We start from the raw sequence: 11,458 nt of genomic DNA on the forward strand, positions 1-11,458 counted from the left end.
GTGCCTGAGACCTGGGAAGGAAGTCAAGGTCATAGCAAAAGCCGCCACAGGGGCTGCTAGTTCATGAGTCTAGGTTGTTCTCCCCTCTTCCCTTGTACTGGAGCAGTTACCCTTTTTCTATCATTTTAAATCTATGTGTGTGTGTGTGTGTGTGTGTGTGTATGTGTGTATGTATGTATGTGTGTATGTGTGTCTACAGGTACCCAAAGAGGCTGTAAAGGAGTGTCAGATCGTCTGGGACTGGAGTTACAGGTCAATACTATAACTGCTATCAAACCCAGGTCCTCCAAAAGAGCAGTCAGTGTTCTTAGCCACTGATCCAATGATAAGACAATTTGAACACAAGTAAATGCAGTAACATAGTGAGGAATGCCAAATATGTTAATTGCAGGTCTTCATAGTCTCTCTAAACAAGGTATGATGGTTGTAGCCTATGGTTTTTATTATTGCACTGAAGATGTGGAAAAGGCAGATCCCTTGTCTTGCTAACATTTAGCCTAGTTTACTTGGCAAGCTCCAAGTAAAAGAGAGACCCCGACTCCAAAAGAGTAGATGAACAAGCCAGTGAAACATGTGAGCACACACACACAACACAGCCTTCTACATAGCTTGGCATGGGGGCTGTGATGTCTCTTTTGGGTTGTCAACTTGATTACATCTGGAACTAACCAAAATCCAAACATCTGGGTACACCTGTGAGACATTTTTCTTAGTTAAGTCATTTGAAGTAGGAAGACCCACCTTTAATCCAGATCTTTTGAGGAGGTAAGACCCACCTTAAATCTGGGCCACTGGATGCCTTTTGGTGCCATCCTGTAAAATGGATGTGGAAGAAGGAAATTCTTGTCTGCTTCCCCTCACTCTGCTGGCAAGTCCTTTCCTTCATTGGCATGAGAGCCTACTTCTTCAGATCCTAGCATGGACTGCACATCAGCGGAGACATGCATTGTGGAGGGAACAGCTGCTGGATTCTTGGACTTTCTGCTATTAGACACCCATTGTTGAACTAGCTGGGTGTCAGCCCATCACCCACTTGCATAAATTCTGTGAATGTAGAATGAGCAGTTCTGTTCCTCTAGAGAACCCTGATTAGTACAGGGCACATATCTGTAATTCCAGGGTTTTGGAGGTGGAAGCCGGAAGATCAGAACTTTAAGGTTGTCCTTTGTTACATACTGAGTTTGAGGGCAGCCTAGGTGACATGAGACCATCTCAAAACATAGAGGGACTGGAGAGATGGTATAGTCATTTAGAGCACTTGCTGATGTTACAGAGTGGTGTGGGACAGTGGCCTGTATTCTGTCAATTATATTTTAAATGCTGATTGGTCAGAAGCCAGGCAGGAAGTATAGGTGGGACAACCAGACAGGGAGTAGAGGCGGGTCAATGAGAACAGGAGAATTCTGGGAAGAGGAAAGCTTGGTCCACACAGTCCTGGCCCAGCCACAGAGGAAGCAAGATGAGACTGCCTCACTGAAAAAGGTACTGAGCTATGTGGCTAACATAGACAAGTATAATCGGCTAATATACATTACAAGAGTTAATAAGAAGCCTGAGCTAATGGGCCAATCAGTTTTATAACTAATGTTGAACTCTGTGTGATTTCTTTGGGACTTAACAACTGCGGGAACTGGGCAGGGCAGAAACCACAGACAACAACAGAGGACACAGGTTTCTTTTCTAATACCCACATCGTTTCTCTAACCCATGTGGAGGCTTTCAACTACCTATAGGTCCATTTCAAAGAATCTGAGGTTCTCTTTTGGCTTCCTTGGGGACCAGGCAAGCAAATGGTACACATACATACATGGAGACACTCTCAGAAACACGTAAAATGAAAATAAGTGAATCATTAAAAACAAAAAAATAATAAACCCAACCAAATTACAGCAGCAATCACCTCCATTAGAACAGCTTTTAAATATTACCTAAGTATACTAATTGGTAATATTTGTCTTTGTGTGCTGTGTTTATGTCTACAACTACATGTTTAAAACTTTTTGTTGGACTGTTTGAACGTAAGTCACTAATATTCTAAGGATTTCTTGTATCTGCTGGCAGGATATTATCCATTAACAACCTTCCATTAGTCCTCGGTAATGTAAACAACCTGTTACTATCACCCTAAGAAAATTATTATCTCAGGAGGACTGCTGGAAGTACAGTTTTCTTTATGGTTTTTCCCATTTTGATTATTGACATTTTTGTTTGATTTTAGTGTTCTGGACATTTCTGTGTCAAACTTCTTGAGTTTATTTATTATTAGGTTTCCTTAGTCTTATTTTTGTCCTCTTTTATTGAGAATAATTTTCCCTATATAATATATCCTTATTATTGATTGTCTTCCCTCTGATCCCCCCTGTTTCTCCCTTCATCCCCTTCTCTCTGGATCTACTTCCTTACTCTTTGTCCTTGGAGAACAAACATGCTTCTAAGGTGCAATACGTTAAAACAAAAACTGACATATTAGACTCTAACAACAACAACAACAACAACAACAACAACAACAACAACAAAACCAGAGGAAAAGAGCCCAAGAGAAGGCACAAGAAATAGAGACCCCATTGTTTACACACGCATGAATCCCATGTGCACACTAAATGGGAGGCCACATTCAGTTTATGTACAGGACCTGGTGCAGGATGGGTGGTGCAGGCCTTGGGCATGCTGCTCAGTCTCTGTGAGATCAAAAGAACATTGATCATTTTGACACAGAGGGTCTTATTTTCTTGATGTCTTCCATCCCTCTGATTTTACATTGTTTCTTTCCACCTCCTCTTTCACAGGGTTCTTTGAATGTGAAGGGAGAGATTTGATGGAAACATCCCTTTTAGGGCTGAGTATCCCAAGATCTCTCATTCTGTACATAGTATTTGGCTGTGGTTCTCTGTTTTTGTTCTTAGTTGCTGCAGAAGGAAGTTCCTCTTATGACGTCTGAGCAAGGCACTGATCTATAAATGTAGCAGAATGCCATTAGGAGGTATTTTATTGCTCTCTCTCTCTCTCTCTCTCTCTCTCTCTCTCTCTCTCTCTCTGTGTGTGTGTGTGTGTGTGTGTGTGTGTGTGTGTGTGTGTGTGTTTTAGAACAGTAGTATTTGATTTTATTCTGGATCCCTTTTCTGTTTAGTCTCAGGTTTTGATCAGTCATCCAGTGTTGGGAATGGGTTCTATCTCATGGAATGACCCTTAAGTCAAATCATATATTGGTTGGTTACTCCCACAAGCTTTGTGTTACCATGGCCCTAGCATATGTTTCAAGCAGGACATTATTGTCATTCCAGGGGCTTGTGTCTGACTTGATTTTGTTTCTCTCACTTTTTTTGAGACAGGATTTTTTTGTGTAGCCCTGGCTGTCCTGGCACTCACTTTGTAGACCAGACTGGCCTCAAACTTAGAGATCCACCTACCTCTGCCTCCAACTGCTGGGACTAACGGCATGCTCCACCATGTCCTGCTGTTCTTAGTTTATTAGTGTGCAGAACATCTTCCTATACTGTAGCAAGTCTTTCTCTGTCCTGTGCCAGCTCCCAAATAACTACATGGAGACTTATTATTTATGAAAGCTTGACTGATAGCTTAGGCTTATTTCTAACTAGCTGTTATAACTGATCTTAACCCATTTCTATTAATTTACTTTCTGCCTCATGTCTTTATCCCCTCATCTCTTTAGTGCCCATCTTGCTTGCTCTGCATCTCCTTACTTCTCTTGGCATCTCCATTTTCTTCTCAGTGTCCTCTCTGTTCTAAAAAATCTCTCCTAGCTTTTTATTTTACCTTTATGTAATCTGTATATGTAGATAAAATAAAAAGCTGACAGTTTAGCTTTTTATTAAGCCCATCTGAGTGACAAATATTCACAGTGTACAAAAAGATTATTTAACAACATTTCCCCCTTTTTTTGTCTAAAAAGTTAAGATTTTTAACTCTATCATAGTATAGTAAAATGATATACAATAAGAACAGGTATCAGGTTTTGTCTAAACAGAATGGAAAGATATTAACTTCAACAAAATGAAAGTATATATAACAAGAATAATTATCAAGTAAGAATTACATTCAGAGTGTTTGTCAATTGTAGTCAGCAAATTCAGAGAAAATACTTTATTTACTATTCTTCTTTGATGAATCCAGAGTTTTGTACTAATTTACTTTCTGTCATGAAGCATGAAAACTTTAACTATAGCTGTCTAGTCTACAACACCATTAAAGACCTGGGAAGGATATATTACCTGAGTAAACAGGAAGTGTAGAACAAGCAACTTCCAAAACAATAAGAAATGACAGAAACAGCTGGCTGTCTGGACTTTCACCCAGGTTCCTCTGTAGATTGGGCCTAAAATATCTGATAGACTTTTCTGTGAAGCAGGAATTTTGAAAGACTCTCCTACTCTATCTTGGCAAAGTTTGGCAGTTGCGCTTTTGTTTCTTGCTTGTTCAATTTGAATAGGATGTTGTCAGCAGTTGAAGCAAGGGCAGTTTCTTGTTCAAATATCTAGCTTTTGGTACAAAGAAAGCAAACTCCATTTGGAGGTTCTTCTATGCCCATAATCCTTTCATGAAGTATATTGGTACTGCAAGGAACAAACATTTCTCACTGTCAAGAAACATTATATGTTATTAAAACATTTTAAATGCCATATTCTGTAGATCTTTGAAATATTTTAAAATCACCTATCTAAACTATATCTCTGTATGATGTTGAACGCACACCTAACATGACTAAAATTTTGATAATTATAGTTGACTATTAACCTGTGTTTATTACCCTAAGTAGCTTTCAAGGACTAAAACTTTACATTTTTAATTGAGCACACAGTTATAATACCTTAAATAAGAATAGAAGCATATATAAAGCATAACAAAAATAACCTTAAATTTGTATCAGTATACAGAAATCCATACCAAAGTAAAATGTTAGAGACTAATAGTTGCTTTAGTTTAAAGTAGATCCAATTATCTGTTATTTTCTCTTATAATTTTTAAATTATTATTATTGTTTTTATTGAGCTCTACTTTTTTTTCTACTCCCCTCCCTGCCTCTTTTTCTTCCCTTCAACCCTCTCCCAAAGTTCCCATGCACCCAGTTTACTCAGGAGACCTTGTCTTTTTCTACTTCCCATGTAGATTATATCTATGTATGTCTCTCTTAGGGTCCTCATTGTTGTCTAGGTTCTCTGGGATTGTGATTTATGGGCTGGTTTTCTTTGCTTTATGTTTAAAAATCACTTATGAGTGAGTACATGTGACAATTGTCTTTCTGTATATTGAGGGTTACCTCACTCAAAATAATGTTTTCTACTCCATCCATTTGTCTGCAAATTTCAAGATGTCATTATTTTTTCTGCTGCGTAGTGCTCCATTGTATAAATGTACCACATTTTCTTTATCCATTCTTCAGTCGAGGGGCATTTAGGTTGTTTCTAGTTTCTGGATATGACAAATAATGGTGCTCTGAACGTAGTTTAGCATATGTCCTTGTGACACAATTCAGCATCCTTTGAATATATACCCAAAAGTGGTATTACTGGGTCTTGAGGAAGGTTGTTTCCTAATTTTCTGAGAAATCATCACACTGACATCTAAAGGGGCTATACCAGCTTGCATTGTCTCTTGTAATTTTTTATCCCCCCCTTTTCTTTTCAGAACAAGTTCCCTGAATCTAATTTTCTTTGTTCAACTTTTTTTCCTGACCATTACCAATAACAGCTTGTAACCAACCCCCCCAAACAATGACAAGTATTCATAACCCACCAATTGGCCAAAAACCATCCATTGTACTTATGCATTCTTTAGGTTGCTTCTTGTTGTCTGATGGCATTGGTATTTCTGGGGGACTCTGAGAAAATTAGGATGATGGTCAAGTTCTGGCTTGAATAGTCTCAACCAGCAGCCTTGAAGCATTAACACAAGTATGGATTGTGTGTTGTACACAAACCAGCCAAAGATGATTTTTGTTTTTTGAGTAGGTGAAATATATGTCACCTATCTTGTAGTTTTTCTAGGTTTTTTTTATGTCTGTATCCAGAATTGTCAGGGAGTCTCCCCTGATCAAATCTGATCTCTATCAAGAAAGAATCCACAGCATTTCATTTTCTGTATAAACAAAGGCATAACCTCTTCCCCAATGTAACATATTTTTGACTTCCATTTTGAAGTAAAGACATTTTAAAAATATATAGATTGGTTTAATTTAGTGGTTTTTATAATTCAATGCCTCTGAGCAGCTATCGTTTTCTCATCAGTAATCAAACAATTTAAAATCAATATAACACCATATATGATCCAGACCCCTGTGTATTTCCCATCTCTACATGGCTTATTCTTTTTATATTATTTTCTCCTTTATACTTTATCTTATTTATAAACAATTTTTTCTATGACTGTCCATACCCTTTTTCTTTTTATGCTGTGGACATTTTTTTTAAACACACACTATAACCTGTTTAGAGTCTTTTTTCCATTTGGATTATCTTTACTGAGCCCCTCTAGCATTCTCTGATTGCATGCTGTGCAGCACATGGCACTGGTGGCTGACTCCAGCCTCCAGGCAGTGATTGGTAGATATGTTTCTGTACATCACTGAGAACTAGCCTACCTGAGAGACTGTAGGAGTAGGAAGCTACATCTGGCTTTGTCCAGACTTTTTTTTGCTTTCTCAGGGCCTATGTTTGTATGTTTGACATAATTTGTAGTGTTTTCCTCTTTCCCACCTGCCAGCTCCCAAATAACCACACAGAGACTTCTTATTAATTTTGAAAGCTCAACCAGTAGCTTATTCTTGTTTCTAACCAGTTCTTACAACTTAAATGAGCCTATTTCTCTGAATTTACTTTCTGTCTCATGTCTTTATTACTTATCTCTGTAGTGCCCATCCTGCTTGCTCTGCATTCCCTCATGTTTCTTCATGTCTCCTCATCATCCTCTCTGCCCTGCCTAGCTACTGCATGTTCAGCTTTCACAAAGAGATTATTCGACAACACTGAACCAAAGACACGAGAAAAGAGGGTGAAGGCTCTATGTAGGCACCAGTTTGACTCTCTATGTTCAGTGAATTGAGTAAGTGTTGTCTTTAGCTGTGGGCCTTGCTGTCTTTTTGTGGAGAAGAATCTACAGTCTTGGCAGTGGCTTGGGTTGTTTGAAGGTTTCCATGGTGCACCTTTGGCCAACAACTTGATTAAATGTAATCAAACAATGGTGTTGAGATGGTCAGGTGGGTCTCTCTTCCCCCATTCTTTGGAATTTCAGTTATATCATCTTCATATATGTATATATTTAAGGAAAAAGATTCTGTTGTATTAAATTTCCATGCTACATTCTCAAATGGCTCTTGATTTTAGCTGACTTTCTCTGTATTTTTTCCCTTTTCCTGTATTCTTCACTTGATCTTTCCATTGCAGGCCACCTTCTGAATAGATAATCTGTGATTATCTATTCTGTTTCCTTTTTATAATGAGATCTATATGTTCCCTCAGTATTTTACTCTATATCTAACACCTGTAGTTCTGTAACTTGTAGCTTGGGGATCATTGATTTAACCACTAATATCTACATATAAGTGAATACATACCATATTTGTCTTTCTGGGTCTTGGATACCTCACTCAGGATAATATTTTTATAGTGCCACCCTTTTATCTGCAAGTTTCATGATTTAATTTTTTATGAGCTGAGTAATAATCCATTGTATAAATGTACCACGTTTTCATTATTCATTCTTCTATCTAGGTTGTTTCCAATTTCTGGCTATTATGAATAGAGCCAACAATGAACATGGTTGATCTAGTGCCTCTGGTAGGATGAACTGTCTTTTGGGTATATGCTTAAGAGTGGTATAGCTGGATCTTGAGGTAGATTGATTCTCATCTTCCTGAGGAACCAGCACATGGATTTCCATAGTAGCTATACAAGCTTGGTCTCCAGAACAAGTTCCAGGACTGCCAGAGCTACCGAAAAACCCTGTCCATTGAGATTTATGTTGAGGCACCAACCCCCCTTAAACCTCTTAGGATTCAGAAGGACCGCTATAGAAGGTTGTTGTCTGAGGTTTCTCTCCTGCTCGGTTCCTGCAGTTGTTAAGTCCCAAAGAAATCAACAGAGGTCTATATTAGTTATAAACTGACTGGCCTAGTAGCTCAGACTTCTTTTAACTATTTCTTATAACATATATTAGCCCATTATTCATGTCTATGTTGGCCACACAGCTCAGTACCTTATTCAGCAAGGCAGTCACATCTTGCTTCTTCTGTGGCTGGGTCACAACGACAGAATGAGCTTTCCTTTTCCAGAATTCTCCTGTTCTCTTTGCACAGCCTCTGCTTCCTGCCTGGTTGTCCTGCCTATACTTTCTGCCTGGCTACTGTCCAATCAGCATTTTATTAAAATACAATTGACAGGGTACAAACCATTGTCCCACAGCACTCCCCCATTTAAACAAAAAAACAAGAACTCTGAATCTAATATCCTTTGTTTAGCTTTTCTCTTGACCATTATCCATAACAACTTGTAACCAACTTTCTAAACAAATGAAAATATCCATAGTCCATTTATTTGGAATGTGGGCATAGTTTTCCAGGCTACTTCCTGCTGGTTGGGGGCACTGATAATCTTATGAGGACCTAAAGAAAATTTAGAATTATGATCAAGTCATGACTGGAGTATCCTGTGAGGCTTGATCATCTCAGGCAGCAGTCTTGAATCTGTTCTGGATGTAGAACTCAAGACATCTGGGCCATCTGTTCCTACTGGAGATTTCTCAGGTGGTCTTCCTTGATCAAACCTGATTTTTCTTAACTTAGGATGAATCCATAGCTTCTCTATGAGATTCTATGAATAATTTCCTGTGGAAACAAAAGCAAAATCTCTTCTCCAAAGTAACATACCTTTTGACTTCAATTGTGAAGTCAAGGTATTTTCAAAATGCCTTTCTTGGATTAATCCAGCAGCATTTATAATCAAATGTCTTGTAGCAGCTGTTTTTCCTTCCTCAGCAGTCAGGAAATTCAAAGACAAAACAATAGTGTACAGTATCCAGACACTCTGTGTATTTTCCATTTTTATATGGTTTTATTTTAAACTCTATTTCTTTTCTATTTACTTTTAATTTTTGGCTTTTCGAGACAGGGTTTCTCTGTATGTTTGGCTATCCTGGAATTCACTCTGTAGACCAGGTTGTTCTTGAATCCACAGAGATCTGCTTGCCTCTACCTCCCAAGTGCTGGGAGTAAAGGTGTATACCACCACACCTTGAACTCACAAAAATCTATCTACCTCTGCCTCCCAAGTGTTGGGATTAAAGGTGTGTGCCACCACACCCAATTACTTTCTTTCTTTTTTATTTTAAGGACTTTAACCTTTTTCTTTTCTCTCCAAAGCCTGCATATATTTTTAACACATTGTAAACCATTTAGAGGTTTTCATCATCTTTGGATCTCAATTTTTCCGATCATATGAGTCTTTAATTTGCTAAGCAATATGGCTAGGATTAAAGCCATGGCTTTGACAGCTGGATTCAGCCCATTCTTTAGCTTTCTGAGATTCCAGCCTCGTGGCAAAGGTACCAGCTGGAACTGTGTTTATTGCCACAACTCTGTGGCAGTTCACAGTCCATGACGCCACCAACAAGCATGCTGTAGGCTATTCATAAACATCATTTAAGTGTTTTGTGGCAGAGCCTCTTAAAAGGGCTGCAAAGGTTTTGCAGCTAACACTGAATCAGGAAGCCTCTCTTAAATGAGAGTTAACAAGCCGAGCCCATTCAAGAAAATGCTGCTGGTGGCGCACGCCTTTAATCCCAGCACTCGGGAGGCAGAGGCAGGTGGATCTCTGTGAGTTCAAGACCAGCCTGGTCTACAGAGCTAGTTCCAGGACAGGCTCCAAAGCCACAGAGAAACCCTGTCTCGAAAAACCAAAAAAAAAAAAAATGCTGCTATTAAGAAGCCATGTTTAACTCTATTCTTTTTTTATTCTAGAATAAGTTCCCAAGTTTCCTCAGGCTTTTAAGTAGATCTGGTCAGCCCCACATTGGTATGCCATAAGGTGAAAACTAAAATGCTCTGAGGGTAAAAAAAAAATTAACTCACATAAGTCTTTTTATCAAGTTCTATTTATTCTTCCTATGCGCTCTTCAGTGCTCTCTCCAAATGCTCTCTTGATGTTCCCCTTCATGTTTCTTGTTATTCTCTTTTGATGTTCCTCTTTTTTGTTCTTTCCCATCCTACAAGGTCTCCAGTTTATGTACTCACACAGACATAGTTAACAATTCTCTAATAAATAACAATGATACCAAGCATTCATTCCGAAGGGCAAGCAAGATGGAGAAAATAGGCGCTAGTTGTCTACTGTCACAGAGGGGACGTGAGTGTGAAGCTCCCCTGTAGATACCGGAAGGATTAAATCAGTACAGAATTCTAAGAAGACAAAGGGTTTGTGTGTGTGTGTGTGTGTGTGTGTTAACTACATTTCTTAGGGTGACTAGATAAGTTAGAAGCTTGTGATCCATAATTGTAGAGGAAAATGCAGCAGTGCTGTTGCACTTTCTGAGCACTTCTGCTTCCTTCCCTGGCAGCTGGGAACACAGCATTTTTGTGGTAGCCATGGCAGCCATGGCAACCAGCATAAAACCACAGGAGGAAAGATGATGGCACTGCTGCTCCTTCCCCTAATCAACAGGGTGCTATGGGATTGTTGTATCTTCTGGTACCCAGATGAGAAGGAATTTCTTTCTCTGGGGCTGGTTTAGTGATCTAAGCTTTTTTTCCTGTATTTCTGTGGGTAAAGGCTCAGACAGTTAATTTTCTAAACTAAAGCTTTGTGTCATTGATACTGAGATGAAGGTAAGTACAGAATATTAATAACTTGTTAGGTTAGAGCAAAGGCCCGCAGGGTACACTCTCCTGAGATGGCTGTTGGAGATTTTAGGGCCACCCAGCCCTGTTAATCAGTAAGGGTAGACATGCTATCTCCCCTGCTCAATGCCTGTCCCTTTGAAGTTTCCATGTAGTCCATAGCAGGGGTCTCTTCCTTGTCCAATGTCCTGTCAAATTTTTAATTGTGGGGGATCAGCTTTATGTAGACCTGACTGTGAGAACAAAGGAGTTACCTAGCGAGTGCTCTCACAACAGGGCCCCACAGTGTGAGGCAAGATCACCCAATTACTAATACAGTAAAAGTCATATTTAAAGAGTGATTTATACACTGCTGGGATGTTTTGGGATGAATTCCATTATGGAAGGGGAAAATCCATGGCCTCACTAGATTTCTACAGAATTGACAGCAATTATTCAAAAGACAGGTGTTCCTGATGTTATGGTTTTCATCTCTTTAAGAGGCAAGCCATGCCCACTCCCGTTGACCCCTGCCCTCCCCTCCCATCATCTTAGATTCTGTCTGTCCCCTCTTGGTGCGCACATGTCTCTCTCTCGGGCCCTTCTCTGTCTCCTCTTCTTCTCTTCTCCTTCTTC

At 39.2% G+C, this 11,458-nt stretch overlaps 1 protein-coding gene across 1 annotated transcript in view; it reads left to right on the plus strand.

Annotated features, from left to right (window-relative positions):
• The window catches only part of LOC101986452 (zinc finger protein 60), a 23,292-nt gene that overhangs the window by 7,328 nt on the left and 4,506 nt on the right, over positions 1–11,458 (plus strand).

This window comes from Microtus ochrogaster, unplaced genomic scaffold (assembly GCF_000317375.1).
Source record: "Microtus ochrogaster isolate Prairie Vole_2 unplaced genomic scaffold, MicOch1.0 UNK115, whole genome shotgun sequence".
In the NCBI taxonomy this organism is placed as follows: Eukaryota; Metazoa; Chordata; class Mammalia; order Rodentia; family Cricetidae; genus Microtus; species Microtus ochrogaster.